This window comes from Mixophyes fleayi, chromosome 8 (assembly GCF_038048845.1).
Source record: "Mixophyes fleayi isolate aMixFle1 chromosome 8, aMixFle1.hap1, whole genome shotgun sequence".
NCBI classification, from domain to species: Eukaryota; Metazoa; Chordata; class Amphibia; order Anura; family Limnodynastidae; genus Mixophyes; species Mixophyes fleayi.
The window spans coordinates 19,050,998-19,060,879 of NC_134409.1; positions in this window are offsets into that span (position 1 = coordinate 19,050,998).

Below are 9,882 nucleotides of genomic sequence, written 5' to 3' on the forward strand. Positions count from 1 at the left end.
ATAGAATACACCAGCACAATGTGAAAAAGGAACATTACAATGGACAAATATGATTTTTTATAATAATTGAGTGTTTATTACCACCTGTTAGTACAATAGAAAATATATAAATGGTCTAACGTAGATCTGAACTTTATGAGTGTGTTCTATATTTGTTTGCTGAAGCATTACCATCGCTCTATAAAAAACCTATTACTGAATTCCACCAGTAGGTGGCAGCAAATACTTTACACTACAGTAGAGTTCTGTTTCTGTAAGGCTAACTATATATGCAATGTTTTATGTTGTAGAACAAACTGCTGGCTTTATATTTGGATAAATGATCAATTACGGCACACATGTTGAGATGGCATTTCTGAAAACAATCAGATTAATAGCTATTACCACATATTACAACTCTGCTAGATTTTTGTCGCTTGATTATAATACACGCGCTTCAAAGAACTTCAATTCAACCACTTCAGATTAAAATTTTGCACCATTTACGATAGTGTTATTGAGTCATACACATCTGATCATATGCAATCTATTTTCACCCACTTTTTATTTTTTCATAAAATTCAAATTAGAAAGATCAGATCTTAAGATCAGATTTATTGCATACTTGCCAACTTTTCCTCGTTGACTTCAGGGAGATCCAGGGGGAGGTGGGTGTGCGTGGGCAGGGCTTAAAAAATCGCATAATTTTGGCCCGCCCCCTAAACGGCTGTCACAATTTTGGCCAATTACAACAGGGTCTAAGATGACGCAATATTTTCGTCATTAAGCCCTGATCCCCGTCGCTTATCTATTGTGGGAGCAACAACCGGGAGGTTGCCCTGCTGTCCCGGGGGGCCTCCCAGAAATGCGGGAGTCTCCCTGACATTCCGGGAGAGTAGGCAACTATTCTTTAAAGAAAAGCAGCTAATGAATCTCTAGATACTGAAGTGTCTTTTACATTTCTGTCTACATTACTGAAGTCATGTTGTCTTACCTGTCAGTCTTTGATTAAATCTTGATCTCCATGAAAATGGCCACCTCCATAGGCATCAATACATGGACATAGGACGCAATTTCTGAACTGTGTCATCATGCCACAGATGGCGAAGCCAACCACGTCTTGTACTGGCTCAGCATCAGGGAGAATCCCAGACTCTTCAGGGAGTGAGGGAGATCACCCCTATTTCAGGGAGTCTCCCTGACATTCAGGAAGAGTTGGCAAGTATGATTTATTGTGTATGGTCAGCTTAAGTTAAAGGGGCAGCACGGTGGCTCAGTGGTTAGCACTTCTGCCTTACAGCACTGGGGTCATGAGTTCAGTTCCCAACCATGGCCTTGTACACGCAAACACAGGGAGAACATACAAACTCCACACAGATAAGGCCATTGTTGGGAATCGAACTCATGACCCCAGTGCTGTGAGGCAGAAGTGCTACCCCCTGAGCCACTGTGCTGCTTCAGTGAGATGTCCTGCTGGGGAAACACTGAAACATAGTGAAAACTGGTACGCTGCCTCCCATTAAACCCCATGGCCTTCTTCAGCAACAGATGGGACCAAAGATCTCTTTTTTCCCTCTCTGTGGCGTTCTGGCTCCTGGGGGACGGGGAAGAACTGGGCTCTTTTCCTTTTAAGAAGGGTCCAAAGTCTCAAGCCTCTGCACTGGGTGATTTGGAGTCACGCACCTCAGGCTTTAATAAAAAAAAAAATTAATACTAAAAAAAAAAATGATGGACCAAGGCTGTTATGTACAGTTGACATTGGACCTGATGACCTGGTGATGTCACAACTTAGTTGATTCATCACTATACTATGCAACACATTTGCCTCACACTACTTAAATTTACTTAATTTTGCTTACAAGCCCCCCCCTTAATACCCAAAGTGTGTGATTTAGCTAGACATTGCATATATCTGTCATGTGCTGGAAACCTAGCAGGTTATTCACGAGCAAGACCATAGGTCTGACAAACTCCTTCACCTATTGTCTCAGCTTGTGAATGCAACACTAAATTGTACAAGAGGTGGTTGGATTGTCCCTCGGTTTTGTGACCCCCCCCCCCCCCCCCCCTCTCCTGGCTGATCATGCTCATTACATCCCCCTTAATGTTCCTCGCCCCCCTGTTCTGTTAAACCACCTTATGCCCAGCCGCATGAATTAAAACTTTATTTCTTATTTATTCTTCGATTAAAAGATTAAGATGAATAAAAAATAAATTAACTTAAGAGAATATTAAACAATCAAAATAAAAATTAAAATATCCAAATATTAAAAATGAGTTCATTAATATTAGCATATTAAAATAAAAGAGGAATTTGGATAGTTTTAGCTTAATTTGGAGCTCATGTTCTGTGTGACGTGACACTGATTTGAGGGCATGTCCATTCATTTGGGGTTATCTAATGTAAATATTGATTTATGGGGCAATTTCTCAATCTTTCCATTGGTTATAAGTGGCTCATCCAAAATGCATTCCATGGGCATCGCTGTTTGTCTGTTTGAGAAGGAATTAACCCATAGATGCCACTTTCGCCACCAGTTTAAATTTTGATGCCTGGTGCCCCTTACAAAAAAAAATTCAAAAATAAAAGTCAATCCAGAGATTTAAGGGTTAAATAGCTTGCAGGGGGGGGGGGGGGGGGGAACGCTGTGACGAGATGGTATTTTAGCACAGTACTGGCTGCAACCCCCTGTTTATCACAAGTCATTTCTAGATAGCCAAAGAATTGAAGTCAACGGATATGTATCAGGGAGATAATCACGAACGGCAGTGTCATTGCTACACAGTCCACATTTATTATCTGCTCCTCCAGTCATGTCATTGCCACTGCGCTGGGTCTGATAATTGGGTTCATTCATGCAGATGGTGTATTATCAGCAGCTACAGGAGGAGGATTCAGTCAGTTAGAGATGCTGCATGTCAGCTAAAGATTAGGGCCCCACTAACCCTCCGAGAATAATTAATAGTCCCAAAACCCAGTATTCTACAGGAAAAAAAACACAGACTGATATATCAACTGTAGCAGGTGTAATAAGCAGATAACAGTAGCTCTAGGGATGGGCTCCCCTGTTAGAGATCCTGCACAACAGAGCCAATGATAGATGTATTTATACCATTGCTGGCTCTTCCTACTAACAGCGCCTGGTCATGTAGCCTGCGATAGCGTCAGCCTCAGCGCAGTTCCAGTCGCTGTCCTCTTACTGCATAGGCTGCTCAATCACATCATTCCACAACACAATCCATTCATTGGAGAATGCTGTTTACGTCTCTTCTTGGAATAAATGTCCATCCGTGCTATAGAGCTGCTGTTGTTATCTCTATAGTGCCATCTGTCTCAGTGAGTTGTCACCTATACCATGCTATCGCTAAGTAGCTGATAGTTTGGTCTATGTTCTAGGTATCCTGAGTCAAGCTAATAGAGTGTATGGAACAATTATATATCCCAAGTGACATCTAACTGCTGGACAAGGCTGTAGTGGGAGCAGAAAACATTACTTGCCCATTTTATTTTGTAACAAATATTTTTTTTTAAAGGTTGTTAGTCTACAGTTAAAACTAGATTCTATATTTTATAATGATAGCCTCCCTTCCAACTGAGACTATCATCAAACTTGTGTCATTTATATTTTACAAAATAACAATTCAAATTGTGAACTTGATAACTGTTTTTGTGAATAAACTTTTGGCCAAAAAAAAAAAATTTTTTACCGGTTTATTGTTGAAGCTAAAACTGATTTCTTATGTTGCTTTTCACCTTCAGTCTCTGATTTGTCAAACTGTTGCAAACAATATGTGCTTAATATTAGTGATCGAAGTGCAAATTTATAAGTGGCAGCATGGAAAATGTTAGATAGTTATACAATCAAAGCAGTAGGGTAACTTGGGATATGGCATAACTAGGGCTGTGCAATAGGGGTGACTATCCAGGGCGCAACGCTGAAGGGGGGCGCAATTTATGAATATTTTAGGTTAATTTGGTTAAAATTGAGGGCTAGGGGAGGCGGCATTTTTCTTTCCCTCCCCAGGCACTAAAATTTTAAGTGACGGCTCTGTACCAATATAGCTTAATATTATTAGTATGTAACTGATTGTTTATAGGCTACATGAATATGTGAAGAAAGACATATAAAAGTGAAATCTAGCTGCCCTTGTAGCAGCACAGTAGACAGCAGACACAATGAGTTCAAATTAAGTAAATCTAGAAAGTATAAAACATAAAAAAAAACATGGTACTATCCCTTTAAATGTACTATAAACCTCTTTTTATTTCTTGTTACATTACCCAGTTTCTATGATAGTCCCAGTAATTCATCTTGCAGAGCTCAGCATTCAGTAGAGCTGCCATTGTTTCTGTTCTCTTACCATTACCGTCTTAACTCCTCACAGAGCCACGTTTGTGTGATAAGCGTGTCGGAGTACAATAGTTTGGGGGTAGTACCTAATGTTATGTCACAGATGTAGAATTATTGAGGACGTGTATGATATTTCTTGGAGAGTGGCCAGGTCCATAAAGTACTAAAAATATGACAAAGAGCAGGAAAAAGAGGCTGAGAAATCTTCCTAAGTTTGCCGAATCCTACAGAGAGGTATAACATTATTATTATTATTATTACCATTTATTTATATAGCGCCATTAATTCCGCAGCGCTGTACAGAGAACTCACTCACATCAGTCCCTGCCCCATTGGGGCTTACAGTATAAATTCCCCTAACATACATACACACAGACCAGGGTCAAATTTTTAGCAGCCAATTAACCTACCAGTATGTTTTTGGAGTGTGGGGGGAAACCGGAGCACCCAGGGGGAAACCCACGCAAACACAGGGAGAACATACAAACACCACACTGATAAGGGCATGGTTGGGAATTGAACTCATGACCCCAGTGCTGTAAGGCAGAAGTGCTAACCACTGAGTCACCGTGCTGCCCATAAAACTATATTTCCAAGGAAAAATGTTTTTTTTAGCTAATAGTCCCTTTAAGTTATATGTAAGAAACATGACGTCACAGTGGGACTTTATCAAGAGTTACAATAAAAATCTACACATGCATATGTAGACAGAGTGCAATTTCCGCTCATGGAAAATTATAGCTAGATTATTTTAGTTGTGTAAGAGTAGCTGTATATTACATAATGTTATATATATGGTGCAGTCCTTGTTTCTGATGACTTGTCCAGAGTTTTGCAGCAAGAGTTGTCTCTCCTTTCCTTGTGTATATCTGATGGGAATGGAGCAGCAACAGGTATACTAAACAGAGACTAGGGGGTAAATGTATTAAGCTCCGGGTTCTTCAACACCCACGAGTTTGGCGTCTTCGGCGTTTAAATTTAAAGCGGCGCTGCCTTGTAAAGGGAAACTTCCCTATACAAGACAGCGCCTCTTTAAATTTAAGCGCCGAAGACGCCGAACTCGCGGGTGTTGAAGAACCCGGAGCTTAATACATTTACCCCTAGCTCTAACAATAATATAATTATTTGTTGTAATACATAAATAACCAATCCCCACTTACACAATTATGTCATCCCAGTAAGAGTGTCAATTATGTTTGATAGAACTGAATGAAATCCATCATCTGACTTATGTTTTGAGACGGCCGGTGATGACAAATTGAAATGCACACATGCACGTAATACTAACATAGCTCACACCGCAGTGACAAACAATAGTTTCACCATTATACAAGCAATGTCCACATATTACTAGTAGTGCCCATAATATAACAACATTGAAACATTCCATTATGCCAACAGTCACTCCATCACGCCAGCAGAGCCAACCTTATGTCAGAAATGCCAACGTTATGCCATCAGTGCCAACATTATGCCAGCAGTGCCAATGTTATGCCATCAGTGCCAACTCTATGCCAGCAGTGCTAATGTTATACCAGCAGGGCCAACATTATGCCAGCAGGGCCAACATTATGCAGCACTAATGCCCAGCAATTTCCCAGTAAATACCTGCAGCATAGTGTCCACATTATGCCAAACATTTGCTGGTATATGCCAGCAGGGCACACAGTTTACCAGTATTGCTTTCACTTTGCATGCACCATGACTTAGATGAATGGTAATCAGGGTCAGGCTGTCCTGGGGTGCAAGGGGGCATCTGCTCCACGGGCCGGTCACATAGTGGGCTACCTTAGCTCGGTCACTGGGCCATCTGCATTTATTTTTCCTTTAAAATGTTCCTAATAGGCTAAAATTTGCCAGCCCTCCCCTGATATTAATGGGGAGGACTGTCAGACATGAAGTACAAGCAACAGGTGATAGGGTCCGTCATAGAAATCCACTTATTGTAAGCGAGATCCATAGAATGTGGGAGAAGCAGCACAAACAGCAGCCATACAAGTCTTTGCCTGCACAGTGCACAAATAAACTTTTAGATCTATTTTGACTTTTCCTCTAAATGAGCAAGAAAACTCAAGACTGTAACAGGTACTGTGGCTTGTTGACAGGTATGATCTTGTGTTTTTGCCATCCAGAAACTCACCTGAAAAACCAGATTAAAGGGGCACATGAATATTGTGCAGCTGTCAAAAAAAGGGGCTGGGCGCTAAATCATCCCCCAGTAGCAAAACAATCTAGGTCCGGCCTTGTTTGAAAGATTGAAGGTTGGGGGAGAGTCTGGCCTAGCAAGGTAGGGAGTACTATAATGGGAGCAGCACAGGAGAAGTTTTGGAGGCGGGAGTGAGAGGGGGAGAAGCGTATGTCAGAGGCAGATTGCAGAACGCAGAGGGCCAGTGGGAGCATCTTGTGACTAGGTCAGAGGTGTATGAAGGGGAGGAGTTGTTGAGGGCTTTGGATGTGAGGGTAAGTAGATTGAATTGGATTCTGGAGGTAATGGGTACCAGTGTAGGGATTTGCAAAGTGGATGTGGAGCGGCGTGAGAGGAAGATCAGTCTCACTATGGTATTTAGAACGGATTGCAGAGGGGGAAAGATGGGCGAGGGGAAGACTGGGGTTGCATCAGTTGAGGCAACCAAACCCTCACCATGCTTGCACAGCATTAGCTGAAGGATTCCAATTGTCTGTGTCTTCCTCTTATCTGGATCATCCATGCAGATAACGTGGATCATCACTTATCTGGAGATGTGTGTTTGCTGACAGTTCAGACTCAGGAGCTGTTTGTCTGCCAGTCTCCTTCCAGCTGTGCGGCATGCACATACAGTAGCACCCTCCTTAATCAAGACACTCAACTTTACTTGCAAATCCCCAGACAGCACACTCCGGTTTATGACTCTGATAACACAGTCTTTAAGGTAATGAAGCAGAACAGACTGCTGCTATGATAACTGTTTATCATCATGATAAATGCAATTAGCAATAAGGAGTTCACAAGACACATTTACCAGTCATCTCTGTCCAGGTTTCATTGGTGTCTACTAGGAAGATATCCCATTTTGTTCAAATGAGAGCTGCAGAAATGGGTTGGTGGGAGAGAGAACAATATGAGTTGGCCAACATTGGTTACACATTGGCGATCTACGGCTGGGTACACACTATGCAACATATTATCCTTAATGATTTTACCAGCTAATAAATAAAAGTCACAGTCAGCATGCCGATTCATGTGTACACACTATACACGTTTTACCTTCATCTGTCATACCCATCTGCTGAAAAGATGGTGACTCTGCACACTCCATAGAGATCTATGGACACTGCCGGTCCTGAGTGCATACACACTGCAGAATTGGAACTACATCGTTCCATCGTTGAATAAGAATTTTAGTTATGTTTAAAAATCAAGTGAAACGATACAATCTGCTTTGGAACATTAATCGTTCATCGTTGCAGTGTACACACTAATGCGATATCGGGCCAAGCGGTCGTTTTTTGTTGGATGGCCTGATAACCGGCTAAAAACACTGTAGTGTGTACCCAGCCTAATTGTTCGTTTTTTTTAATTGCATTAAAGCATAGCAAACAAATAACAATTCATCCAATGATTTAAAGTCATGTATACATTTTCTCATGCAACCCTCCAAATTTCTGGTGGCCGCGGGTGCCTGAAATAATTGTATAAAGGTTTGTGGTTTAACATTTGTTATTTTCTAAACAATAATATGCATATTGAAATTTATGATGATGTCACTACGTCTGTCACGTGGTGCGCTGTCAAAACGTTAAGCAATTGGGAATAGTGTTCTTTTAATGGTGAATAATAAACCTGTTTCATATGCTCCATATATCATTGATGTGTTCCTGTATGTAAGTGTATACAACCTGCTTTGTAACACATGTGAAAATATTTATTGTGGCTATTATATTAAAATAAATTGTAATAATTGTGCAGGTGTGAACGGAGTTGACAAACGTGTTAGCATCCATGGATACGGTGTAATCCCCGGTTGTCTAGTGGAGGCAGAAGTGGGGCGGAGGACAATCTATTTCCGTTTTGCGCTACTGCGCATGCTGGAACCCTGTAAACCGAAAGTCCGGCTTTTTGCACTGGTTCTTCCATCGGGGCTTGAGAAAGACGGGCGCTTTGTCAAGTGATGCGTACCATTGCTCATATAAAATACCTCAAACTGATTATACAGTGACCGGAGACTCCCTGTGTCATATTAGGAAAGTCTGTACCACCACAACATACTGTGTACAACACACAGTGTGTATATATATATATATATGTGCCTGCATCCATATGCATACAGTATAAGAGTGTACCACCATATACAACAGTATAGCTACTGCAATACAAGGACCCAGAGCCATCATAGCAACATTATGGGCCCCTGGGCAAAGCAGTGCATCATGGCCCCTACATACATACTTCATATATATAATCACTGTTTTTTTAAATGTACTCGCTCAGTGACCCTTGAAGTGCAGCAACTAAACAACCAAATCCTCCCTTCACCTACCTTTCAATCGCCTTGTTCTCCGATTGCATCCCCTTCTTCTCTTCTCTTTGCTTATTCTGTTTCTTCTGCTTCTTTGAATCCTCCCTTTCGCTTGCTTCTCCGTTGTTTCTCGCGTCGTGGTTCCTCTGTGCTGCGTTCCTCAAAGATAATATCGGACGTGATGACATCACGCCCGACATTCAATGCGAGCTCAGCACAGAGAAGGGGAACAGGGAGGGAGCCGGATTGCCATGTGACCTGACGCAAAAGGTAAGTTGTTTTTTTTTGCAGGATTATTTATTCTAATTAAGAGCCCTGCCTATGGGGCCCCCTTGCCCATGGGGCCCCCGGGCACCTGCCTATTGTGCCCAGTGGAAAAGACGGCCCTGCAAGGACCTGTACTGCATAAAGTGTATTCTGCCTGCTGTACTACAAGCAACTGTGAGTAACTGTATTTATCTGTTGTTATCATCTTTAAATAAACAGCAAACTCTAAGTTACAAAAGCATTGTGGCTCAACATCCACATTAACACCACCGAACAAGTTTAGTAACATCAGAAGGTATAACCAACAGAACGTACACTATACACAAAGCTGTACAATAGAATGAATGGTAATAATGTATTTCTTTTTCCTGAATCCTTGTTTGTGGGTGTTGTGTCCACTGAGGTTCAGCCTTTTATTTATATCTATTGAGCAAATTGCTGTTGGGAGGCCATATACCTGCGCAGTGTGTACGTGAGTCACAATCTTATGAGACGATGGTTATGACAGACAAAAATCACAGCTCGGTCGCGTAAAAATAGTTTAAAACGTGTATAGTGTGTGCACAGGAATCTGCAGCTGATCAGACTTCAGTCATTGGTGAAACCACCAACGATATCGCAGGGCTAGAAATTTTCTGTAGCGTGTACCCAGCCTAACAAAGCATTGAACCGTTATGTTAATGACTATAACATTTGTAAACTGTTTTCTTTTTCTTAATCTTCCCACCTTTTCATCAGTTTGTGTTGCAAAACATTGCGTTATCAGCCTGCGATGTTATCTGGGGGTC